This window comes from Sus scrofa, chromosome 6, assembly GCF_054392235.1.
Source record: "Sus scrofa isolate SSC_HxYL_T2T_F1_AM1 chromosome 6, Sscrofa_HxYL_maternal_Yorkshire_Landrace_v2.0, whole genome shotgun sequence".
NCBI classification, from domain to species: Eukaryota; Metazoa; Chordata; class Mammalia; order Artiodactyla; family Suidae; genus Sus; species Sus scrofa.
In genome coordinates this window covers 78,875,591-78,902,385 of record NC_139388.1, presented here as the reverse complement: position 1 = coordinate 78,902,385, position 26,795 = coordinate 78,875,591, and the positions used below count along the sequence as shown (strand labels likewise).

General features: G+C 46.2%; 1 protein-coding gene and 1 long non-coding RNA gene across 5 annotated transcripts in view; one reads left to right on the top strand and one right to left on the bottom strand.

The window, feature by feature from the left end:
• The window catches only part of KAZN (kazrin, periplakin interacting protein), a 1,160,468-nt gene that overhangs the window by 24,477 nt on the left and 1,109,196 nt on the right, over window positions 1-26,795 (bottom strand). The window lies entirely within an intron of this gene.
• The window catches only part of LOC106510624 (uncharacterized), a 34,819-nt gene that overhangs the window by 1,282 nt on the left and 6,742 nt on the right, over window positions 1-26,795 (top strand). Inside the window, exon 2 of the long non-coding RNA XR_002345415.2 lies at window positions 2,500-2,654. This is a non-coding gene — a long non-coding RNA (uncharacterized LOC106510624). The remainder of the gene's footprint in view (window positions 1-2,499; window positions 2,655-26,795) is intronic.

The following is a 26,795-nucleotide window of genomic DNA, read 5'->3' as shown; positions in this document are numbered from 1 at the left end:
CAGGGCGGTGCTGGGGCGCGGCGTGAGGGACCGCCGGGGGCAGGGACCGGGCAGCCTGCACCCCCCGCCCCCCGAGTCTGCACCCCTTCCCCCCAGTGCAGGACGAGGAGCGGGATGTCTCCTCCCCACCCCATGTGTTCCTTCTTTTCAGCATCAAAATGGCTGTGGTTTTGTCTTGCTGCCCCCCACTCCCCGTACAAAAGTCATCTGTGCCTTCTCGGGAGAAAAAAAAATTTTAAATCTTAATCCAGAAAAGTGTAAAAATAAAGCGAAGTGAAAGTCACCCCGAATCCCACGCTACCCGGAGACAGCAGCTGCTAGTATTTAGTTAAATATTCTTTGGGGATACACAAATGCCCACGCTTCCAAACACACACAGATCCCTGCCCGAGTTTACAGGATGCCTTCCGCTTGGTGATGTGCTGTTCTCACTTGACACCGGGAGGACATCCTGCCCGCTCAGCAGAGATCTGTGCTATCTTTTGCCTGCACGGGATTTGCCACGTAGATGCTCCTTAATCAACTTCACCTGCCTCCCACTGACGGGCCTGGGTGGTCCCTCGGTTTTTTTTTTTTTGTTTGTTTTTTTAGGTGGTGGTGGTGGTGGTTTTTTTACTTGTGTAAACAAGGCAGAGGTGGTCATCTTTGGCAACTAGGTGATTGATATTTTCAGCGTGAAAGGAGCCCCAGCTGTATTCCTTAACACACCGAATCCCATTTCTGGAGTGCCTCACACAAAAACATCTGTCCCCCAGCATTTTCCAGCCCCGTTCTTCAATCCATGGTCAGCTGCATGAACACCTGATAGACATGCTAAGTTGAGATGGTGAAGAGTCAACCGAGAAGGGAGAGAATCTTCTGTAAGGTGGGGTTAAGTGAAAACCCAGATGGAGACACTCAATACCAGGAGAAGTGACAAGTGTTATAAAATATACCTGATTCAAAATGACCCTACATTGGGTATTATAAATCATTCTAACGAGGTTAAAAAAAATGCTTATCCATCAAATTGGGCACGTGGTAAAGGGTATGAAGAACACAGAAATGTTATAGTTACTGAGTTTGAAAATAGGTCTTTTTCCTCTTGCTACACCTCTGGGTATCATCAGAGTTCTGTAATAAACATGCATAAATTTATAATTTAAAAAATTGGAAAAAATGAAAAAATTAGTAAGCAGTAGAAATCCTTATAGATGGAAGGTTATCTGAATGAATGAGGCTCCATTTGTATGTTGGAAAATTGGCAGTTAGTTGAAAAAAAATCCATCACAGAATTTTTTTCCCCCCTCTCTTTTTAAGGCCACACCTGCAGCATATGGAAGTTCCAGGGTAGAGGTCAGATCAGCTGCAGCTGCCAGCCAACACCACGGCCAGATCTGAACCACATCTGTGACCTATACCGTGTGGCAACGCCAGATCCTTAACCCACTGAGCGAGGTGGGGGATCGAACCCATATCCTCATCCAGACAATGTTTGGTCCTCAACCCGCTGAGCCACAATGGGAACTCCTAAGAAAATATTTTTGACATGGGAAAATGTTCACAATCTATTGCCAAGTGAAAAACAGTACAAGATAGCAGGTCCAATGTAATCCCAACCATGTTTAAAAATATGTATATATCATGTATGATATGTGCACATGTTATACTAGGTGGATAAATGTTGAAAGTCTTTATCTCTAGAAAGGGATGGTAAGTTTGTGTGAATGTGTGTAAGTGTGTGCCAGAGAATTTATGTGTATGCGCATATTTTTCTGTTTCCCATGTTTTCTTCATTGGCTATGTTATTTTTGAAATTGAAAAACACAGCCTAGAAATCTTTTTCAAATTACAAAGCTCCTCCTGGGAGTTCCCATCATGGCTCAGCACTTAACAATCCTGACTAGGATCTGTGAGGATGCGTGTTCGATCCCTGGCCTTGCTCAGTGGGTTAAGGATCTGGTGTTGCCATGAGCTGTGGTGTAGGTTGCAGATGCGGCTCGGATCCTGCGTGGCTGTGGTGTAGGCCTGCAGCTGTAGCTCCGATTCAACCCGTAGCCCGGGAACCTCCATATGCCGTGGGTGAGGCCCTAATAAAAGACAAAAAGACAAACCCAAAAAACCCCTCTCTCTAGCTCCCTGGCCTCCCCTGTTGAACGTGTGTCAGATGACTCTTCAGAAGCGGCTGCCCCAGCCTGGTGACCACAGACACTTGCCTTATCCCAGCTGCCCTGAAACCTTTCTGCCCAGGGCCTGGGGCCTCTACCTGCCCAGCCAAGATCCTTGTGGGGTCCAGAGCTGCCTGGCCTGGAGGGTGCCCCCCACTGACTCTGCGTGGGCAGAGGTGATGGCTTGTGCCTCTGTTTTCCCTCAGCAAGTTGCCATGGTGCTGCTCCCTGCCATCCCTCTCCCCTGCCACCGGGCTGCTCTGGGGACACAGCAACAGTGAGGGGGATGGTGCTTGTCTACCCGGATGGACAGGGTGAGAGGTTACTGAACGTTGTACATTTCCCTTCTCAGGTGGGTGGAAGGCGACCTTGCACCCCCGCAGCCTGGAGAACAGCAGATGGCACAGACTGTGTGGGTCACCAGTCTGAACACACATGTTGCCATGGCGCCCAGGAATGCAGAATCAGCCACTGCAGCCCTGCATGGGGGCTCGGAGTCCCTGCCAGGTAAGACAGCTAGCTGCCTGGCTAGGGGCACAGGCCTCAGCCTAGGTGTCCCCTCTTCTTGGAGTTGGGCTCCCAAGGACAAGCTTGGCTGTGGGAAGCCTCTCTGGTTGGGTCCTACATGTGGTGGCCACTGGCACCCAAACAAGGTATTGTCCTGAGGTTGGAGGGAGCTGAGAACCTCTGCCTTATTCCCGTGGTGGAGTCCTATCTCTGTTATGTGTTTCTGGGAAGACGAGAGGCCTTGTGTGGCCAAATCTGGTTACCCCAAATCCTAAGACACAGTCCATGGCGTCCATTGGGACCAACTGTGTGAGGAAGAGACCGGGCTTTGGAGTTGAAGAGACCTGGGCTTTAGGCAAATTCCTCTACCTTTTGGGGCCTCGGTTTTTCCATCTATAAAATGGGTATAATAATACTCTCTACCTCCTAGGTTAATATGACTATAAATTCTGAATGTGAAGGCACAGTAGGCACTCGGTCAAGGGTAGCGATTATTAGCAACAAAGGGCCTCTCCCCTGGGGTTTGGGCACTTCTTGGCCACTTGAAATCCAGAGGGAGTTGCCTCAGTTCCCCTGCACTCCTGGGATGAAATGGGGTTGAGTTCAGCTCTTAGGGAGGGATCCCAATCCCACTTGTGCACCTGGGCAGAAGTCCATTGTACCGGCTAGACTTCGGCCTGGTCCACCTGGGCAGGGAGGCGAGGATTCGTGTGTTCTGCGCCAAGGTGGGCAGCCGGCGTGTGTTTGTGGTTCCCCAGGAGGGGGGATCCAGGGCCATGGGAAGGGGACAGACAGGAGGGGGAGACAGACTCAGAGAGCAAAGCTTCAGGAAAGAAACAGTGCCACAGAGACACAAAGACAAGATGACGAACAGGAGGAGGTGAGACTGAGACATCATGACAGGTAAATAGACAAAAAAGCAAACTTCGTGTGTGTGTGCGCATGCAGGCGTGCTCACACTCGTGAGAAGGTGTTTTCGTGAACTCGGTGTGTCCTTGTGAGTGTGTGCCTCGGGCCTGGGAGGGGGAGCTGGCTTTTCAATTCACATTATTTATGGGGTCCAGGCTCAAGGAATGCCAGAGGCCAAGCTGGGTTCACATGAGCTACCCACACATTTTGGTTTCTGAGAAATACAGCTCTTCACCAGCCCATCTCCTTCCCCCCATCCGACCCCACCTGACCCAGGAGTGAATTCCAAGAAGGAGCTGCAGGAAGAGTGGGGGTAGGGGAGAGTCTTTGGGACCATAAACCATTAATTAAAGGCAATTTCCAAAATGTAGGCATTATGGTGCCAGATTTTATGTCTGGGATTCCATCAATCCTGGCTTTTATTTCCCCTCTGTCTCAGTGCTGAGAGTGGGAATAACTCATATTTATAGGCCCGCAGCTCAGCAGAGGCTGCGGAGTAAGAGGGGCTGGCCGAGCCCCGAGCCCCTGGCAGAGTCTGAAGAGGTGCCACCAAGCGGAAAGCCACTCTGGAGGACCGTGGTGACTCTGGAAGGAGGGAGTTTTGAGTTTCACTCTTCCAACCACTCCCAACACACTCATGCGCTTTAGAACAGCAGCAATTAGGGACTGGGGACCCCCGAGACTGGGCTGCGGAGGCAGGTGTGTTAGCCCAGCACAGGGGCTAGCAAGCCACAGCCCACAGGCCAAATCCAGCCCTCCTGTTTCCCTAAATAAAATTTTACTGGGACACAGCCACGTTCATTTGTCCACATGTTGTCTGAGGCTGCATTCCTGTTATGACAGCGGAGCTGGGTAGTTGTGACCGTTTGGTCCCAAAAGCCTAAAATCTTTCCTCTCTGGCTTTGCTCTCAGAAAATCCTTTGCAGAAACCCTGAGGTTCTGAGGTTGGCCTTGGACTGTGGGAGACTTGGGTTTGAAGCCCAGCTCTGCTGCTTACCAGCCAGATGAGCCTGGGGAAGTGTTTTAAGTTTGCTCAGCCTCGCTTTCCCCATCTGTGAAATGGGGTGATGATAGTACCTGACCTCCCAAATGAGATGCCGTCTGATGTGGACAAAGTGCTCAGCTTGGTGTCTGGCACACAGTGACTGAGTGGGAGCTTCGGTCCTCTGCAGGCTCATGTCACTTACAGTCTAGACCTGCTCTGTCCAGCATGGTAGCCACAAGTGGCATGCTGAGCATGCGCAGTGTAGTTAGTCTATGTTGAAATGAGCGACAGTATAAAATACATCCTCCATTTTGAAGATTTTGTACAAAAAAAGTGATCTCAATAATTTTTGTATGGATCACATTGAAATGATAATAGTTTGGGTAGAAGGGGTTAAATAAAACATTAAGACTCATCTCACCTGTTTCATTTTACGTTTTAAGGCATCTACCAGAACATTTTAAATCACATACGTGGTTCGCATTATAGTTTTACTGGGCAGAGCTGGTCTGGATGGAAGATTGTTGTTTGTTTTCTTCTTGCATTTTACCTCCTCTGTTGGTTTGGAAGTTAAGCACCCTACTTCTGTGTTCTGGGTTCGGTAGTTCTTATAGTATGGTCCCTGGGCCGGTAGTAGAAGTAACACCTGGGAACTTAATAGAAATGAAAATTCTAGAAGCATACCCCAGGTCACCTGGAACAGAGACTCTGGGAGTGGGGGCCAGTAGTCTGTTCTAACAGGCCCCCAGGTGATTCTGATGTATGCTAAAGGTCTACAGCCTTCTTTAGCGGTTACCCCGAAGGCTGACTATGCATATTTAACTTACCAAAACCGTGGTTTGATTGATATCTTAACGCCCTCTCCTGAATAGTAAGAGTTATTTACAGCATTAATTCTGATCGGTCTTCCTGACTTACTGTCTACCCTGTCCAGTATTTTAACTCCATCCTTTTTAAAAATTCCACAATTGAGACACTGTTATCATGGTCACTCTATATACGGATAGTTGCTTAAAATAATTTACCTTTTTGTTTACCAATTTCTTTGTTCATCATCTTCCGTTGTGTCTCACCCTCGCTTCTAAGATAACATTTCCTATTCCTGAAGAATGTGATTTAAAAGTCTTCCCATATGGAGTATTTTGGTGATAAGCTCTTACGACTTTTGTTTACCTGAAAAAAGTCTACATTTCACACGTGTTAAAGAGTTTTGCTGGGTACACAGTTTTAGGTTGATGGTTTTTTTCCTCTTTGCCCTTGAAAGACATTGCTCTAGTCTCTCTGACTCCTATTTGCTAACGAAAAGTCAGCTCCAGTCTCATTGTTCTGTTCTTAGCTAGTCTTCAGATTCTCCCTCTGTCTTTGGCATTCCTTGTCATTATGGTGTGGCTAGATGTGGATGTCTTTTTCTTTCTTTCTTTTTTTTTTTTTTTTTTTTTTTTGGGTTGCACCTGCAGCACATGGAGGTTCTCAGGCTAGGGTCGAAATGGAGCTGAGCCACGGCCCTACACCACAGCCACAGCAACGTGGGATCTGAGCTATGTCTGCAACCTATACCACACCTCACGGCAACACCGGATCCTTAACCCACTGAGGGAGGCCAGGGATTGAACCCACATCCTCATGTATACTAATCAGATTTGTTTCTGCTGAGCCACAACAGGAACGCCTGGATTTCTTTTTATTGATCCTGATTGATATACATTGTGCTTTCTGTAACTGTGGGTTCATTTTTGGAATATTCTCAATCACTACCTCTCAACATATGACCTCTTCTCCATTCTTTGTTTGCTCTGCTTCTGGGTTTGGACTTTCTTCCCTAACTCGTAACCTAGTGCTGTGCAACAGAACTTTCTGGCATGATGGAAATGTTGTATAAAGGCATATCTTGTTTTATTGCACTTTGCAGATAACTGTGTTTTTTACAAATCGAAGGTTCGAGGCAACCTTGCATCAAGAAAGTCTGTGGGCACCATTTTTCCAACAGCTTTTGCTCATTTCATGTCTCTGGGTCACATGTGGGCAATTTTCATAATATTCCAAATTTTTCATTATTATATTATTCAATCTGTGATCATTTGTATTTGATGTTACTGTTGCTAAAAGATTACAACTCACTGAAGGCTCTGGTGATGGTTATCATTTTTTAGCAATTAAGTATTTTTATATTAAGGTATGTATACTGTGTTTTTGAGACATAACGCTATTGCACACTTAATAGCGTACAGTGCTGTCTACTTCTCTATGCACCGGGAAACCAAATATTTTGTGTGACTTAATTATTGAGGTATTCACTTTACGGCAGTGGTCTGGAACCCAACTCACAACATCTCTGAGGTCTGCCTACAACCCACACTGTCCATTATGACGTCTGTTAGCTATGTGTGGCTATGAGCTTTAAAAGGTGGCTAGTGCAACTGAGAAACTGAGTTTTAAATTTAATTTTAATTTGATTTGAATTGATTCATTGCCATGTGTAGCTAGTGGCTATTGTTGTGGACCAGAAGGCTCTACTTTCTATTTTGTGGTTTTCATCCACGTCTCTCTCTGCATTGCATTCTGGGTAACTTCCTTAGACATATTTTCCATTGTTAAAATTCTCTTTTCAGCTATTTAATTTGCTATTTAACCCATTCTTTTTTTTTAAAAAAAATAGTACCAACTACATATATTTTTTAATTTTTAAATTTTCTATTTGGTTCTTTTTCAAGTTTGGTCTTTCAAGATAGTCTCTTGTTTGTTCAAATCCATGATTTCTTAGATTTTCTTAAATATCCTTAAATATTGCAAACATGTTATAATCTGTCTGGTATTGATAATGACTGTATCTGAAAGGGCTTGGAGGGTCCACATTTGCTGTTTGTTTCTACTGGGTCTCAATCATCTGTAACGCATATTTAATTTTATGTGAATCTCTAGGTTCTAAATAGCAGGTACTTTCCTCCAGAGAGGGTGGACATTGCTTCTGCTGGGGTGAGGAGGAAGGAGGGAGTGAGAGTGATACCTGGGAGCAGGGACCACTTCACCGTCATCAGAGACGCCCTGGGAGAATGAGTCACAGATTCTGATGCTTTGCTTTGCTGCGCCCCAAGGTTTCCTCCCCTGTTAGTAGTCCTGACATCAGCATCGGTCCCCAGGAGGGACTCTAGTTTTTGTATTTGGTTATCACTCACTGCTCCTGTCCTGGCATTAGCTCAGGGCATTTTGCTTTTGGATACAAGCCCCTCAGGAATTTCCTGTCCTTTTGATGAGGCCAGCGATGTATTTAAACATATGTTTTATTTCAGATCTAGTCGTTTTGTAGTGGGAGGTCCTTCAGAGGCTGCCTTCCTCCACACTGCCCCAAGACGACATCCCTCTTGCTATAGGCTTTGTCCACCCAGCACTCTTCTTGTTCTACTGGTTTCTGCTGTGCATGGGTCTGTCCACCTGCCCCGCCCAAAGAGGATCTCTAAGTCAGCCAACAAATACCCATCTCTTGATTTCCCAGGCCTGGTTCATGGTGATACTAATGCTATTAGTGGTAGTAAAAGCCCAGGCTACGGAAAAGGGATGGGCATTACCATTACCAATTTGAATCTGCTCAGGGTACGTTTCTGCTCAACACCTTTCACCAGCTCCCTGGATAAAGCCCAAGTTCCTAATATGACAAGGCTTTTTGAGACCCAGCCCTGCAGACTTTGCCACCTTCTCCACAGTCTCTCACCCCTTCCCTTGGCACCCTGGGCAAGGGGAGAACTTCTCAAGGGTTCCTGCCTCTCCCCTGCCCGCCACTGCCCCCCGGATCTGCAATCAGCTATACCTGCTGTTCTTTCTGCCTAAAAGAGGTGGTGCTCCTGTGACACCTTCAGAGCTCTGTTTTTCTTTTTTAATTCAAGTATAGGTAATTTACAATGTCATGTTAGTTTCAGTTGTGCAGTACAGCATGTATGTGTGTGTGTGTATACACTTTTTCAGATTCTTCTCCCTTAGGGTTGTTACAAAATATTGAGTATAGTTCCCTATGCTATACAGTAGGTGCCTGTTGTCTGTTTTATTTATTCCTCCTCCCCCTTTCCGACTTGGTAACCGTAAGTTTGTTTTCTGTGTACATGGGTCTAGTTCTGTTTTGTAAATAAGTTCATTATTTCGTATCTTTTTTTTTTTTTGTCTTTTTTTTGTTGTTGTTGTTTGCTATTTCTTGGGCCGCTCCCGCGGCATATGGAGGTTCCCAGGCTAGGGGTTGAATCGGAGCTGTAGCCACCGGCCTACACCAGAGCCACAGCAATGCAGGATCCGAGCCGCGTCTGCAACCTACACCACAGCTCACGGCAACGCCGGATCCTTAACCCACTGAGCAAGGCCAGGGACCGAACCCGCAACCTCATGGTTCCTAGTCGGATTCGTTAACCACTGCGCCACAACGGGAACTCCATCTTTTTTTTTTTTTTTAAGATTCCACATGTAAGCATATTATACGATGTTTGTTTTCTTTATCTGGCTTCACTCAGAATGATAATCTCTAGTTCCATTTGTGTTGCTACAAATGGCATTATTTCATTCTTTTTATGGCTAATATTCTGTTATATATGTATGTACCACATCTTTTTTAAATCCATTCCTCTGTCAATGGACATTTAGTTTACTTTTATGTCTTGGCTATTATAAATAGTGCTCCAAGGAACATTGGGGTGCAAGCAAAATTTTTGAATTATGGCTTTCTCTGAATATATGCTTAATAGTGGGATTGCAGGATCATATGGTAATTCTATTTTTAGTTTTTTAAGGAACCTCCATCCTCTTCTCCATGGTGGCTCTTCCAGCTTACATTCCCACCAACAGCGTAGGAGTGTTCCTTTTTCTCCTCACCCTCCCCAGCATTGGTTATTTGTAGACTTTTTGATGTTGGCTATTTTGACTGGTGTGAGGAGATACCTCATTCTAGTTTTGATTTGCATTTCTCTGATAATTAGCAGTGTTGAACATCTTTTCATGTGCTTTTTGGCCATCTGTTTTCTTTGGAGAAATGTCTATTTAGACCTTCTGCCCATTTTTTTTTTCATTGGGTTGTTTCCTTTTTTTGATATTAAGCTGTATGAGCTGTTTGCATATTTTGTAGATTAATCTCTTGTTGGTTGCATCATTTGCAAATACTTTATCCAAGCCCATAGGTTGTCTTTTTCTTTTGTTTATGGTTTCCTTTGCTGTACGAAAGCTTATATGCTTAATTAGGTCTCATCTGTTTACTTTGGCTTTCATTTCTCTTGCTTTGGGAGACTGACCTAAGAAGACATTGGTGGAGTATCCATCATGGCACAGCAGAAATGAATCTGACTAGGAACCATGAGGTTGCAGGTTCCATCCCTGGCCTCACTCAGTGGGTTAAGGATCTGGCGTTGGCATGAGCTGTGGTGTGGGTCACAGACGTGGCTCAGATCCTGTGTTGCTGTGGCTCTGGTGGAGGCTGGAAGCTATAGCTCTGATTCAACCCGTAGCCTGGGAACCTCCATATGCCGTGGGTGCGGCCCTAGAAAAGAAAGAAAGATATTGGTATGATTTATGTTGGAGAATGCTTTGCCTATGTTCTTTTCTAGGAGCTTTATGGTGTCATGTCTTATATTTAAATCTTAAGCCACTTTGAGTTTATTTTTGTGCATGGTGTGAGAGTATGTTCTTCCTTCATTGATTTACATGTGGCTGTCCAGTTTCTGCCACGTTACTTGCTGAAGAGACTGTCTTCTCCATTGTATATTCTTGCCTGCTTTGTCAAAGATTAATTGACCATAGACGTATCAGTTTATTTCTGGGCTCTCTATTTTGTTCTTTTGATCCATATGTCTGTTTTTGTGCTTTTTTAATTATTTATTTTTATTTTTGCTTTTTAGGGCCAAATCTACAGTGTATGGAAGTTCCCTGGCTAGGGGTCAATTCGGAACTGCAGCTGCTCGTCTACGCCACAGCCACAGCCCCAGCAGTGTGGGACCTGAGCCTTGTCTGTGACCTATACCACAGCTCATGACAATGATGGGTCCCTAACCCACTGAGCAAGGGCCAGGGATCAAACCTGCATCCTCATGGTCACTAGTGAGGTTTGTCACCATTGAGCCGCAAGAGGAACTCCCTAGACTGTTCTGATTACTGTAGCTATGTAGTATTGTCTGAAGTCTAGGAGTCTTATGCCTCCTGCTTTGTTCTTTTCCCTCAGTGTTTCTTTGGCAGTTGTGGGTCTTTTATGGTTCCACATTAATTTTTGGATTCTTTGTTCTAGTTCTGTGAAAAGTGTCCTGGGTAATTTGATAGGGATCCCATTAAATCTGTAGATTGCTTTGGGTAGTATGGCCTAATTTTAATAATGTTAATTCTTCCAAGAGCATGGGATATCTTTCCATTTCTTTGAATTATCTTAAATTTCCTTTATTAGTGTTTTGTAGTTCTCCGCACATAAGTCTCTCACCTCCTTGGTGAAGTTTATTCCTAAGTATTTTTTTTTCATGCAATTTTAAAAGGGACTGTTTGTTTACATTCCCTTTCTAATACTTCATTGTTCGTGTCAAGAAATCCAACCAATTTCTGTATGTTAGTCTTGTGTCCTGCTACCTTGTGGAATTCATTTATCAGTTCTAGTAGTTTTTGTCTGGCGTCTTTACAGATTTCCATCTATAGTATCACACTATACTATAACAACTATATGTTGGCAACAACTTTCTTGCCATAACAACTATATGCTGTTGCGTATAATGATGATTTTATTTCTTCCCTCCCACCTTGAACACCTTTTCTTTCTTCTACTTGTCTTCTGATTGCTGTGGCAATACTATGGTGAAGAGAAGTGATGGGAGTAGGCGTCCTTATCTTGTTCCAGATTTAGCAAGAAGGTTTGTAGCTTTTCACCATTGAGTTTTGTGTTGGCTGTGGGTTTGTCATAAATGGTTTTTATTGTATGTCGAGATAAGTTCCCTCTGTACCCACTTTTGTAAGGTTTTTTTTTTTTTTCTTCTCACGACTGAATGTTGAATTTTATTAGATGCTTTTTCTGCATCTATTGAGATGATTGTGTGGTTTTGGTCTTTTGTTGGTGTGGTATATCATATTGATTTGCATCCTTGTGGCTCTGGGATGACCTTTTTATAGTTGCATTCAGTTTGCTAATATTTTGTTGAGATTTTTTGCATTTATACTCATTGAAGATATTGGCCTATAATTTTCTTTTTTGGTAGTGTCTTTGTTTTGGTATTAGGGTGATGGTGGCTTCATAGAATGTCTTCGGGAGTTTTTCCTTCCTCTCAGTCTTTGGGAAGAGTTTATTAAGGATTGGTATAAGTTTTTCTTTGTGTGTTTGGAAGAATTCCTCAGTAAAGCCACCTGGTTCTGGACTTTTGTTTGTAGGGAGGTTTTTTGTTTTAAATTACAGCCTCTATTTCACTTCTAGTGATCAGTCTGTTCAAGTAGTTGTCTCTTCTTGATTCAGTTTTAGTGGGCAGCATGTTCCTATAAAGTCCATTTCTTCTTGGTTGTCAGATGTGTTGGCATATTATTGTTCATAATGTTCTCTTACTTTTTTTTTTTTTTGTATTTCTGCAGGATCAGTTGTGATTTCTCCTCTTTCACTTCTTATTTTGTTTGGATCTTCTCTCTTTTCTTGGTAAGTCTAGCCAGAGGTTTGTCATTTTTCTTTACTCTTTCAAAGAACCAGCTCTTGGTTTTATTGATTTTTTTAAAACTGTATTTTAATCTCTATTTAATTCCTCTCTGATCTTTATTATCTCATTTCTTCTGCTGACTTTAGGTTTCATTCTTCTTCTGATTCTTTTAGGTGGTGGATTAGATTGTTTGAGATTTTTCTTGTTTCTTAAAGAAGGCCTATATCTGGAGTTACCTCATGGCTCAGCAGATTAGGGATCTGGCATTGTCATTGCTGTGGCTCTGGTTACAGCAGTGGCACAGGTTAGATCCCTGGCCTCGGAACTTTCACATATCATGGGTGTGGCCAAAAAAAAAAAAAGGCCTATATCCCAATGAACTTCCCTCTAAGAACTGCTTTTGCGGCATCCCATAGATAGATTTCGTCTGATTGTGTTTTCATTGTCATTTGCCTCAAGGTATTTTAAAATTCTTCGAATTCATCATTTACCCATTGGTTTTTTAGTAGCATATTTTTTTTTCCTTTTAGGGTTGCACCCGTGGCATATGGAAGTTCCCAGGCTAGGAGTCGAATTGGAGCTACAGCTGCCAGCCTACACCACAACCACAGCAACACAGGATCTAAACTGCATCTGCGACCTACACCAGAGCTCATGGCAATGCCGGATCCCTAACCCACTGAGTGAGGCCAGAGATCAAACCCAAATCCTCATGGATCCTACCCAGGTTTGTTAATCACTGAGCCACGAAGGGAAGTAGCATGTTGTTTAGTCTCCACGGAACTGTTTTTTTCTCATTTCTTTTTCTGTGATTGGTTTCTAGTTTCATGCCTTTGTGGTCAGAAAAGATGCTTGAAATAGTTTCTATACTTTTAAATTTGTTGAGGCTTATTTTGTGCCTTAGCATGTGGTCAGTGCTAGAGAATGTTTCATGTGCACTTGAAAAGAATGCATATTCTGCTTTTTTTTTGATGTAACATCCTGAAGATGTCAATTAAATATAACTGTTCTATTGTATCATTTAGGATCTCTGTTGCATTATTGATCTTCTGTCTCGAACATCTGTCCATTGATGTGAGTGGGATGGTAAACCTCCTACTGTTATTGTATTCCTGTCAAGTTCTCGCTTTATGTCTGTTAGTATCTGTTTTACATATTTGAGTGCTTCTATATTGGGTGCATATATGTTGATGAGTGTAATATGATCTCCTTGTATTGATCCTTTTATCATTATATAGTGTTTTTATAGCCTTTGTTTTAAAGTCTATTTTGTCTGATATGAGTATTGTGACCCCCACTTTCTTGCCATTTCCGTTTCCATGAAATAGCTTTTTCCATTCCCTTACTTTCAATCTGTGTGTGTCCTTTCTCCTAAAGTGGGTCTCTTGTAGGCAGCATATTGTAGGCTCTTGTGTTTTTTTAATCTAATCTGTCACTCTGTGTCTTTTGACTGCAGCATTTAGTCTGTTGACATGTAATTATTGGTATGTATTTATTGTCATTTTTTTTTTTATCTTTTTTTGCTTTTTCTAGGGCCGCTCCCATGGCATATGGAGGTTCCCAGGCTAGGGGTCTAATCAGAGCTGTGGCCACTGGTCTACACCAGAGCCACAGCAACGCAGGATCCGAGCTGCATCTGCGACCTACACCACAGCTCACAGCAATGCCAGATCCTTTAACCCACTGAGCAAGGCCAGGAATCGAACCTGCAACCTCATGGTTCCTAGTCAGATTTGTTAACCACTGCGCCACAATGGGAACTCCTGATATGTATTTATTGTCATTTCAAACCTTGTTTCTCAGTGATTTTATATTACTTCTTTGTCCCTTTTTCTTTTTCCTTTTGTGGTTTGATGATTTTCTTTTGTATTATGCTTAAGTTCTTTTTGGTTTTTGTGAATCTACTGTATGTTTTTTATTTTTGGTCGCCTTGTTATTCAAGCATGTTAACCCCTTCCTATAACAACTCAGTTTAGACTGGTAGTCATATAGGCTCAAATGCATTTTAGGAAAAAAAAAAATCTGCATTTTCTTACTTTCCCCTTTCCCCATTTTATGATTTTGATGTTCTCTTTTGCATCTTCATGTTCATCCTTTTGCTCTTCATTGTGGTTATCATCTCTTTCACAGAATTTTTTTGATTTTTTAAAAATATGTGTGCTGGCTTATTTAAGTGATTTACTTTCCGATTGTGATTTTCCCTTTCCTTTAGATCTTTACTTCTTTTTCATTTAAAGAAAACCTTTCACTATTTCCTTTAGGATAGGTTTAGTATTGCTGAATTATTTTAGTTTTTGCTTGTCCGAGAAATCCTTTATCTCCTTCTATTCTAAATGATAATCTTGCTGGGTAGAGTATCCAAGGGGGCAGATTTTTCCCTTTCAGGACTTTGAATTTATCTTGCCACTCGCTTCTGACCTGCAACATTTCTGTTGAGAAATCAGCTGATGGCCTTAGGGGGTCCCCCTTGTGGTTACCTATTTTTTTTTTTTTCTTGCTGCCTTTAGAATCCTCTCTTTAACTTTTGCTATTTTTATTATAATATGTCTTGGTGTATGTGTGCTTAGGTTTATCTTGTTCAGGACCCTCTATGCTTCCCCTATCTGGATATGTTTCCTTGTTTAGGTTTGGGAAGTTTTCAGCCATAATTTCTTCAAATACATTTTCAGTCCCCTTTTCTCTTTCTTCTCCTTCTGGGATCCCTATTATGCCTAGATTGACATGCTTTATATTGTCTAATAGGTCTCTTATATTGCTTTCATTTGGGTTTCAGCTTGCTGTTCTCATTGGGTGGTTTCCATTATTCTGTCCTCCAAATTGCTTATTCATTCTTCTGCATTATTTATTCTGCTGTTCATTGCCTTTAGTTCAGCTTTCATCTCTTCAAGTGAATTTTCTGAATTTCTGCATTATTCATTCTGCTGTTCATTGCCTTTAGTTCAGCTTTTCATCTCGTCAAGTGAATTTTTCTTGGCTCCTCATTATAGTTTCTAGTTCCTTTTTTTTTTTTTTTTTCTCTCTCTCTTTCTTTGTCTGCACCCATGGCATGCAAGTTCCTGTGTCAGGGATCAAACCTGCACCACACCAGCAACTCAAGCTGCTGGAGTGACCATGCTGGATCCTTAACCCACTGTGTCACAAGAGAACTCCACAGTTTCTAGTTCCTTTTTACACTAATCTGCATTTCTGTCGATAGCCTTTCTTAATTCCTGCAATATTTTCATTATCTTCTTTTGAACTCAGTTTCTGTTAGACTGAGGAGATCTGTTTCATTGTGTTTTCAGGGGAATTTCTGATCTTAATAATTGGGAGTGGTTCCTCTCCTTCTTCATTTTACTTTTATTTCTCTTGCTGTATGAGTTTAGGAGAAACAGTTATCTTCTGCAGTCTCAGGTGGCTAGTTTTATGTGGGAACATCCCTGTGTAGCCTGTGTGGCTCTAATATTTTTTGGTGCTAGAGCGTTTTTAGTGTGGATGCCTGTTGCCTCTTTCTTCAGTGTATGCTGGCCATTATCTCCTTGACAGGAGATGTGACTGATGTTGTGGTGACCAGTCAGCACTGCATATTGAATAGGGCTACCTCTTTGTTCTGTGGTTGTCACTGCCTGTCAGGGGCAGGGTCTGCTTCCTAGTCGTAGTAGAAGACTCCAGATCCATTTCTGAGCTGTGTTTCTGAGCTGTGGTGTGAGGTTGGTAGGATTGAAGTGCTCCCATTGGGAAAGGAGCCACTGAGTATTCCTCTGCCAGAGCTGTTGACAGTTTAGTGTGCTCTGTTTGCATCATCTTTCATCTGTTGTGCAGGCTCACAAAGTACACTGTTGTTGGCGCTGCCCTCAGCCCCACCTCAACCATGGGAATGCCAGCCATTTGCCCTGGTGTCTCTCAGGTGTTGTTTTCACAAGGCTACCAGCACAGATCCACTGAAGTCAAGTCCCAGGACTGTAGTGGTTGTGCACTTGGACCTGCTATGGGAGCTATGGAGGCAGCTCAGACCCTGGCCTGGCCCAGACCCCACTCGCACATGCCCACAAAGCCCACAGCTGCTGAGGCCAGACACATCGCTGCTGTGAGAGCATCCATTGTCTGTTTGGATGTCCTGAAGGTGCTCAATTTACAGAGCTGGTGATGGAGGTACAAATCTAAGGCTCATGCAACTGCGGGGAGAGATTTCAGCTGTTTCCTAAGTTGTGTGGCCCCTGGGGCTCAGCTGTGGTTTCATCCCTACCTTTGCACATGGACAACCCACCAGCATCTGCTCCCAGGGCCCACTGAGGTGGCAGTCGATATGTGAGCCTGCCCCAAGTGGGAATTGGCCAAGGTAACAGCTGGGGCACGAGAGCCTGCCCATGTGAGAATCAGCAAAGACAATGGCCAGGGCACAAGAGCCCGTGCAGTCAGGAACCTCTCTTGGAGCCATGCGAGCCAAGGGGCCAACATGTGGGGAAAGAGACTGCACACCTCTTAACAATGGTGCTTCACTTCTATGATGGCCTGGTTTTCTTCTGGGAACACTCCCTATTGCAGCCATACCACACTCTAGCCCTCTCATACTGTCTCTGTACAGCCAACACCAGTCTCTCTGTCCTTTAAACCTCAAGTTCCAGCACTCAGCATGCCCCCCCACACACCAGTGGATGCGTGCCTCAGGCTGGGGTTCACAGGGTGGTGGCACGGACTGCCTGTGTAGGTCTCTCTCTGTCCTGCCTGCCACAAATCAGTTGTTGCTCTCTGCTCTGAGCCTCTGGAGCTCCTTTTCTCTCCTGTCTGATCTCCCTACTGGTGAGGGGGCTTTCCAGGCTGCAGGAACCTCACCTCTCCTTCAACTCCCTCCCAGAGGGCAGGTCCTATCCCACTTCCTCTTTTTTTTTTTTTTTTAATCCTTTTGATCTCTCTGGTTACGTGGAGATATTTCTTTTCCTTTCAGGTATTTGAGGTCTTCTGCTAGTGTTCAGTAGGTGTTCTGTGAGAATCATTCCATTTGGGGAGTTCCTGTTGTGGTACAGTGGAAATGAATCCAGCTAGTATCCATGAGGATGCGGGTTCAATTCCTGGCCTTGCTCAGTGGGTCAGTGACCTGGCATTGCCGTGAGCTGTAGTGTAGGTTGCAGACATGGCTTGGATCCTGTGTTGCTGTGGCATAGGCCAGCAGCTGCAGCTCCAGTTCAACCCCTAGCCTGGGAACTTCCATATGCCATGGGTGTGGCCCTAAAAAGCAAAAAAAAAAAAAAATTGTTCCATTTGTAGATTTATTTATTTTTTTTAAGGGCCACAAGTATGGCGTATGGAAGTTCCCAGGCTAGTGGTCAAATCAGAACTGCAGCTGCTGGCCTATGCGGCAGCCACAGCAATGCAGGATCTGAGCCACATCTGTGACCTATACCACAGCTTAGGGCAATGCCAGATTCTTAACCCAGTGAGTGAGACCAGGGATCAAACTTGTGTCTTCATGGACATTAATCAGGTTCATTTCTGCTGAGCCACAAAGGGAACTCTGTGTAGATGTATTTTTGATGTATTTGTGGGAGGAAGTGATTTCTACATCCCACTGCTCTGCTACCTTGATTGGAGCTCTTAGTTTTACTTCTTTTCCAGTTTGAATTCCTTTTATTTCTTTTTCTTCTCTGATTGTGGTGGCTAGGACTTTCAAAATTTTGTTGAATAAAAGTGGTGAGAGTGGGCATCCTTATCTGTTCCTGATCTTAGAGCAAATGCTTTCAGCTTTTCACTGTTGAGTATGATGTTAGCTGGGGGTTTGTCATATATGGCCTTTATTATATTGAGGTAGGTTCCCTCTATGCCCATTTTCTGGAGACTTTATATCATAAAAGGATTTGAATTTTATCAAAAGCTTTATCTGCATCTATTGAAATGTCCATATTGTTTTTATTCTTCAGTTTGTAAATGTGGATCACACTGATTGATTTGTGGATATTGAAAAAAAATCTTTGCTTTTCTGGGATAAATCCCACTTGATCATGGTATATGTATGATCCTTTTAATGTATTGTTGGATTTGGTTTGCTAGTATTTTATTGAGGGTTTTTGTTTATCAGTGATATTGGCCTGTAATTTTCTTTTATTGTATCTTTTTTTTTTAATCAGGTGATGGTGGCCTCATATAATGAATTCAGAAGTGTTCCTTCCTCTGCAATTTTTTGGAATACTGCAGAAGGATAGGTTAACTCTTCCCTAAATGTTTGATAGAATTTACCTGTGAAGGCATCTTGTCCCAGACTTTTGTCTGTTGGGAGTTTTTAGATCACAGATTCAATTTCAGTACTTGTAATTGATCTGTTCATATTTTCTTTTTCTTCCTGGTTCAGTCTTGGGAGATTGTACCCTTCTAAGAATTTTTCCATTTCTTGCAGGTTGTCCATTTTATTGGCATACAGTTGCTTTTAGTTGTCTTTTATGATCCTTTGTATTTCTGTGGTGTCAGTTGTAACTTCTTTTTCATTTCTAATTTTAGAGATTCGAGCCCTCTCCTTTTTTTTCCTTTTCTTTTGATGACTGGCTAACAGTTTATCAATGTTGTTTATCTTTTCAAAGAACCAGCTTTTAGTCTCATTGATCTTTTCTATTGTTTTCTTAGTCTCTATTTCTGTGCTGATCTTTATGATTTCTTTCCTTCTGCTAACTTTGGGTTTTGTTTGTTGTTCTTTCTCTAGTTGCTTTAGGTGTAAGGTTAGGTTGTCCATTTGAGATTCTTCTTGTTTCCTGAGGTAAGCTTGTTTTGCTATAAACTTCCTTCTTAGAACTGCTTTTGCTGCATCCCATAGGTTTTGGATTGATGTGTTTTCGTTTTCACTTGTCTGTAGGTATTTTTTGATTTCCTCTTTGATTTCATCCATGATCTACTGGTTGTTTAGAAGCATATTATTTAGTCTCCACATGTTTGTGTTTTTTGCAGCTTTTTCTTGTATTTGATTTCTAACCTCAGCATTATGGTTTGAAAAAGATGCTTGATACAATTTCAGTTTTCTTAAATTTACCAAGGCTTGCTTTGTGGCCCAGCATGTGAACTATCCTGGAGAATGTTCCACGTACACTTAAAAGAATGTGTATTCTGTTGCTTTGGGCTGGAATGATCTATAAATATCAATTAAGTACATTTGGTCTAACGTCATTTAAAGCCTGTGTTTCTTTACTGATTTTCTGTCTGGATGATATGTCCATTGATGTAAGTGGGGTGTTAAAGTCCCCCACTATTATTAAGTCTCAATTTCCCCTTTTATGTCTGTTAACACCGCCTTATATATTGAGGTGCTCCTATGTTGAGTCCACATATATTTACAATTATTACATCTTCTTCTTGGATTGATCCCTTGATCATTATGTAGTGTACTTCATTCTCTTGTATAAGTCTTTAAAGTCTATTTTTGTCTGATATTATAAGCATTGCTACTCTAGCTTTCTTTTGATTTCTATTTGCATGCATGGAATACCTTTTTCTATCCCCTCACTTTCAGTCTGTGTGTGTCTCTAGATCTGAAGTGGGCCTCTTGTAGACAGCATTTATGCAGGTCTTGTTGTGTCTGTTCATCTAGTCTATGTCTTTTGGTTGGAGCATTTAATCTATTTACCTTTAAGGCAATTTTCACTATGTATGTTCTTACTGCAGGGCTCTGTTTAAATGTTCCCTCTTCCAGGGACCCCTTTCCTGGTTATCTAGTGTTGGCCAGTCACCACTCTGCAACTCACACACCTCCGTGCCCCCAACCCACACTCACATTCATACAAGCCCTCATGATTCTAGGTTACAAGCCTGCATTTCTCACAGCTAAAGTTAACTGACAATTGCAGTTAGTTGATAAGTGTCTGTGCCTCGCACTAGATGTCAACTCCTCAAGGACAGGAGCTGGGCCTGTTCTGCTCCCTTGGGCATCTCTGGTACCTGTTGAGGGTACATGTTCAACAACCAGCTCTTGTAGTTTTAAAAAGCACTTTGGTTTGTAGCATTTATTTGCCTGTCTCTGTGGTATAAATATGCCCACTGTGGCCAATTTCAGTTACCAACATGATACCACTGGACGTGGGGTTGGGGATCAGTTTGTGAGCCTATATGAGCACCAGTCCACTGCTGCCTGGAATGGGAGGAGCTCTGTACATTTCGGTTAGAAGAAGGCAGGATAGGAGGTGAGGAGGGAGGGAGCAGGTCTCCCTCTCCGGGCTCACCTTCTGCCAGCCCCACCTCCTTCAGGCCATGTCAAGATGCTTGTGATTCCTTGAATGTACACATAACATGGTCTTACGGCCTCTTGACCTTGGCACTACGGAATGACATCAGGATGGGACCATCCTTTGTCATGGGGACCATCCCTGGCCTCTACTCACTGCTGCCCGCACCCCCACCCTTCCACCCTAGGCCCCTGTGTCCTCAGACCAGCCCTGCACAGGCAGCCAACTCCAATCAAAACTCCCTGCCCTTGGACAGTAGCAGGGGAGCGCCTGTCAGCACTTTTCAAGCCAAAAGCTGACATCTCATTTTTTTAAACACTGCATTATATTGTGAAAAAAGTGATGTTTTGTGGCTGATAACGGCTGCAGTGTTGGATGGAGATGCTTTGCTCAAGCTCTCAGTCACAACTCCTATGAAATACTAGGCGCAAAGGACAGGTCCTCGGAACGCAGGCCACCGGGACCAGACAGCACGGTCTAAACGGCATCAAGTCACTAACTGTGCAGCTGGGGTGATGGCAGGAACCTGGGTGGGCCGTCACCAACTCCCAACCCCTAACTACAGAGCCAAGCAGACCTTTGGAGGCCCTGCGACAAAACTGATAGTACTTGCACCCCACGCCCAGAGTCCCTTAAAATACACTAACCGATGAGGCACACAGAGAAATCCAACAGAGCTCTGCTGTCACTACCTCATGCTTCACAAACCCCATTCACTTCCCTTCCGCTTCCTTTGTGATGCTTCTGCCTGGCAGGGGCCTTAAGCCGTGCTCACTGTGTCTGTTCCCTGGCCTGGTAGGTGCCCTGCCCCCAGCCATGCTTCCCCCCGGCCCCTCCTCCCAACACCCTGAGAGTTTTCCGAGGCAGCAGGGAATTGGCTTCAGGGAGTTGACAAAGCTCCACCCTGCTCTGCTCATTCCCCAGGTATATGCTTGGCAAGTATTTCCTAAGTTTACAGACTTTGAAGGAAGATGCTCAGAAGAGTCCAGGGAAGGCAAACACACTATGAGCCAAAGACCACGACTGTGTGCTCAAGAAACATGTATGGACACTTTCCTCTTTCCTCCTTGCTAACCTCTTGTAATGCTGAATAGTGCCCACGTTTCGGAGGGGTGTTCTTAGATTCTAACCTGTATTAGACTCTAAGAACGTATTCCAGCTGGCTGCTGGCCCGGCATGTATTCCCACAGCTGGACCCCTTTTCCAACCTGTTTTCCTGGCCAACTTCTCTACAGTGAGTGGGCCCGAAAGGTGAATTCTGTGGGAAGTGACAGGCTCTTTAAGCAGAGGCCATGGGCAGGAGGACGATGCTTCTCCACATGCCCAGGTGGGGACAGCGCAAGTTTGTGCAGCTCTTGGAGGCAAAGCTGGGAGTGATGGATCCCTGTGGGGTCTGAGGACCCCTGATGGATCTGCAATCTTGCCTCTTCCCTTCACTGACCCTCTCGGCTCCCTTACGACTCAGGACACCTCTGCTCATCCTGCTTCCATGAGCTGTGTGGACTGTGGTCATGGCAGAGATCCTGTGCATTTGCTCGCTGGGACGGAGGACCGCTGCTGAGTCAGGTCCATGACCCTCCGGCTCGAGTGTGGCATTTGCAGGCAGTGTCTCCTTTGGGGTCATCCTAATCCAAGAATGCACCGTTCCAACCTCCCACCACCTTCAAATGCCACACAACTGCCTTCTGGAAATTGCCTGCACTAGGGGTCAGCCACTGTCTTTCTTACCCAAAAGCCGATTTAGGAACAGCAAAGATATTTAGGAGCAGTCTTTGTTTAATTTCTTAGAAACGAAGAAAGCTTTGGTAAGGCTTGTGCTGGGGGCCTTCTTAGGACTTTGATGCTACAGGAAATGTCAGGGAGAAAACGGGGGCCAGTCAGGGCCGTTCTAGTCATGCATCCTGAAACATCATTCCTTGAGGCCACCATGTGCTAACCGCAGATTGACACCCCTCTCGAACCCATTGATACGTGTGACTAGAGCCTTGGCACAATGCAAAAGATCCTAGGAAGTTTCCACGGGTTTTGTGAATTCACCTCTCTCCCCTTTCAGCTGACCTCCTCTTATTGCAACACCCCCTTCTCTGCCTCCCTCCAGGACTAGATTGTTCCAGTGGCTCATGGTTTTGTCAGTTTCACTCTTCTCCGCCTGGAAGGCGGTGTCCTGCAGTCATCTGCTGGACCCCAGTTCTCATCCTTGGCCTGTCACTTACTACGTCTCCTCGGGCTACTTACGTTGCCCCTTGGAGCCTCGTCTGTAAGGTTGAGATCATACACCCTTCATAGAATTTTGATGAGGACTATGTAAGAATAATTTGTCATCTCATTGTCTACATCTGCATCCTAAAGTCCTTAGCCCTAGGCGTGGCACATAGAAAGCGGTCAGCCAGTGTTGGTTGAATGACTTAATGAGTGTATATAAAGTGTCTACACATGACTGGCACAGCAGGCCCTCAGTGAATGGCAGAAAGTCCTATTGTACTTTCCTCTCTTAGCTTCCACCACTGCCCCCAAGCCCCCTTAGAAGCCAGACTTCATCCTCAGTCCTCAGCCTGACCTCCCTCCTTGTCTCTGGGCCTCTGGGTGGCAGCTGAGTCCACATGGATGACTATGCATCCCACTGGGATTTCTGTGAGCACATGGAGTCACCCTTTGGTCAGGCCCTTGGCACCTTCACCTGGAGGTGAAGCGCCCCCGCCCCAACACCCTCTCCATCTCTGAGTCCCAGAAAGCCCGGCCAGCCGAGTCCATGAGAAATGCTTTAGTGACCTGGCTGGGCTCTCAGGTCACAGGCAAGCTGACCTCCAGTCCTGTGGCCAGATGGACCTCCGGGGTCGGGGCTCCCAGGGGCTCAGGATTCCTGTGCTGACTCCAGGCTTCTGAGGGCAGCACCCCCACTTTGCAAACACCCCAAGCCTTGGGGGCACTGCTCTGGGTTCAGAAATGAGTGTGGTGCCCCTCCCTGTGCCTGGCTGGCGGGGCGGAGGGCGGGAGGGCCTCTGGCGAAGGAGGACGTGTGCAGAACTGGGATGGGCACCTGCGGCCAGGTGGGCGCAGGGACTCTGGGCCAGAGGAAAGGCAAGGACCGTCAGGCCTGGACCAGCCCACAGAGAATCCAGACAGGAGGTGGCGGAGCCCGAAGCCCGGAGCCATACCGGGCAATGGAATTTTTCCCCTAAAGGACACTAAACCTAAGAACAATCAGTTGCTAATATTGAGGGATTGGGGTGTTTTACATGACATTTTGGCTTCTCTTGAAAAACCAGGCGCTTTGGGGACACTGGAGCCCAGGTGGGCTGCTTCCTTCAGACGGAGCATGTGGGACCCCACAGCCCTGCAGCTCCCACCCACCCACTGTGCTGACTTGGTGGGAGTGGGCGTGTGTGCGCCCAGCCCAGGGCTGGCTGTGAGGGTGCTCACAGAGGTGGGTCCGTGTCACTGTCACCCACACTGCTCTGCAGTGAGGCCTCTTAGAGCTGATCCCAAACAGCAGATGGAAGCCCCTCTGTTCACCCTGGAGGCCTCCTGATCATGACAGCTAGCACTGCTGGCGCCTTACGGTGCATGGGTGTGACAGCACTGTATCCCCTTCCCCTGCCCAGGTGGACTTAGGTTCCCAGAGGCCCACATTACAGGTAAGGAAAGGGGCGCTCAGAAAGGCCCATCAGTTGCATGCCCAGGGCTCAGCCAGTCCCAGAGCCTGCGTTTCATCCCCCTGGCCCCTGCCTCCACATCTCCTGCAGCACTGGCCTCCTCGCCTCCCTGGCCCACATGCCCTTGCCCACGGGCTCTGTGCCACCCCCAGAGGCATCGGCCTCCTAACACAGCAGGAAGCTGGCGCCAGGCAGGCGTGGGACCAATTTGGATGTGACTTGAACATGGCTGGCCTGGCCCAGGAAGGCAATTTGGTAGCTCAGAGCTGGTGGGGTGGCAGGGCAGGTGAGGCCAGGGGTCCCAGCAGGGTGGCAGGCCCCTTCCTCTCCCCGCCCTGGGGCAATAGGCTTGGTCCTTCTGTCTACACCTGGAACAGCAACGGAATGAACACCTGGGGCTGGTGTTTCTCAGTGGATCTGCAGGGGCCTTTCTGCTTCTGCCGATGCTGCGCACTGACTCAACTTCTTTCCGAGGGACAGGGAGGCTGAGAGAGAGAGAGAGAGATCCCTCTCCACCCAGCCCTGTGCCTGGCTCACCTCACTTAAGGCACCGGGGATCCCACGGGAGCCATGGGGACTTTCCATTGTTAAACTGTGTCAGAAACGAGGCTGCTCAGAGGTTGCCCAAGAGTCGCTGACTCAGCATCTCCAAGCACAGACTGAAGGGGGCCAAAGGAGTCGTCCATCCCGTGTCCCCCACAGAGCACCCCATGAACTCCATTAAAAGGCCTGGCTCTGTGGTCAGTTAAGTTTGGGAAACACGAGGTGGGAAGAAGTGAAATTTTTTTCTTCACTGTAGAACTTGCTAGAGTCTCAACAAGCCAATGTTCATGTTGGCGATACTAGGCGTTGTTTCTAAAAATTCTTTACGCAGGGATTCCCCCTCCCCCCACCCCCCGCCCCCAGCTGAATCTTGAGGTGTGCAGCAGCTCTGAGCCCTGGCTTGGGAGTCAGCAGCCTTGGGTTCCAGAAGTGGCTCAGCCATGAATGCCCAGCTTGGCTGTGATAAGAGGAGTGGGCAGGAGGCCACCAAAGCCCCTCGACTCTAAGACCCTCACGCCCTCCGGCCTCAGACCTGCGCTGGCCCTGGCAGCAGGGGTAAGTTGCTGAACTAACCTGGGCCAGTCTTGGCATTTGTACAAAGGAATCTGCTCTGCCTGGTGAGAGGCTGAGATTATTGTTGTCACCGTCACCACTGTCATCAACATCCAGGTGAACATTTATTGCCATTGGAGCTAAGCCTTTTCTGTAGAGTCACTCATTTGCAGCTACTCTGACCATAGCTTATTGTCCCCAGTGTACAGGTGGGAAAACTGAGGCACAGCCCGGTTAGGTTCTTGTTTGTGGGTATCGGGACTGAGGTTTGAACCCAGAGAGTCTGCCCAGAGTCTACAGCTTAACCTTGACCCTAGTCTGCTTTGTAAACTGTACAGGGCCGTGACCTGGGAGCGGCATTGTTCAGTAAAGTCTCACTGCGGCTCAAAGGCCTTTGGAAGTTGGGGGGCCTGTGAGTGGCCCCCACTTCCCTGCTCTGCCAGGGTTGGGGGGGAAGGGGGCTTGCACCATCCCTCTGGTGGGGAGGAAGGGGAGCAGGGAAGTCTGGGGGTGCCCCTGGGGCAGGAGGCGGCCTGAGGCAGCTGTGCCTCTTTTTGTCCTGGAGGACCTTAGAGGGAACTCAGCGCAGACCTGACTCCACACTGCTTTTGTGTTGCAGAACCTTTGTGCAAATGAAGTCGTATCCACGAGATAAGTAAACGAGATAAGTAAACGGGAGCTTTGGGCTCCAGGGTAGTGTGGTGGGAGAGGTCGCCCAGGACGCAGAAGACTCCACAGGCTACATACAGGTGGGAACTGCTGCCCTGGTCTGTTTCCAAGGGGGCCAGAGAGGGAGACCGACTTGCCTGTGGTCACACAGGGAGTCCTCAGCCAGTCTGGGAACTGAGAGTCTAGAGCCAGGCTTGGGGCTCCTGACTGGGCTGGGCTGAGTGTGGTGGGGCTTCTGGAACAGGGAAGGGCAGGCCTCCTCAGGGACCTGAGGGCAGGGTCTGGCCAGAGCCCTGCTGGGCCCCACGGCAGCAGCTCCACCCCAAGCATGGCTCGAGCTGCCTCGCTCCCAATTTAAGGCTCATCATCCTGTGTCCATGGGGCACCACTGGCTCCCAGCCAAGGCCGGCAGCTCCACCCAGTGCTTGGCAGAAGCCTCTGTCAGCCCACAGGTCGGGTGAGGTCAGAGATGGTAGCTGCCATGCTCAGAACCTGGGATTTACCCGCGTGTGAGTCCTGCTCCACTGCTTCCTGGCTCTGTGCCTCTTGGAAAAGCAGGGACCCCCTCTGTGACTCTAACAGGGATGCTGCTGGGGGCTCCGGGTCTGCCTGGGAGGCAGTAGATACGCAGCCCTGCCAGTCCCCTTGGCTTTCTACCTCACCGGGGGACCCTGGAGCTGGGCTGGGGAAAGTGGCCTAAACCTACCTTAAGACAGACCCTTGGGGACACTTCCTAATGGCAAGCCTGTGCTAAAACCCATGGGCAGGATGCCACCCTCGGCCATTGCCCCGTGTGGACCTCCTGCAACTGGGCCCACAGTGGGGAGCTAGCTAGGATCCCGGAGGCTCAACCCCAGACCTTCTAATGCAGTAGGTAGGGGTGGAGCCTGGGAATCTGTACCCTCAAGACTCAAGGCTTGGTCAGGTGGTTTTTTTTTTTTTTTTTTTTTTCCTGCCTTCTTCTTGAGCCGCTCCCTCGGCATATGGAGGTTCCCAGGCTAGGGGTCGAATCAGAGCTGTAGCCACCGGCCTAC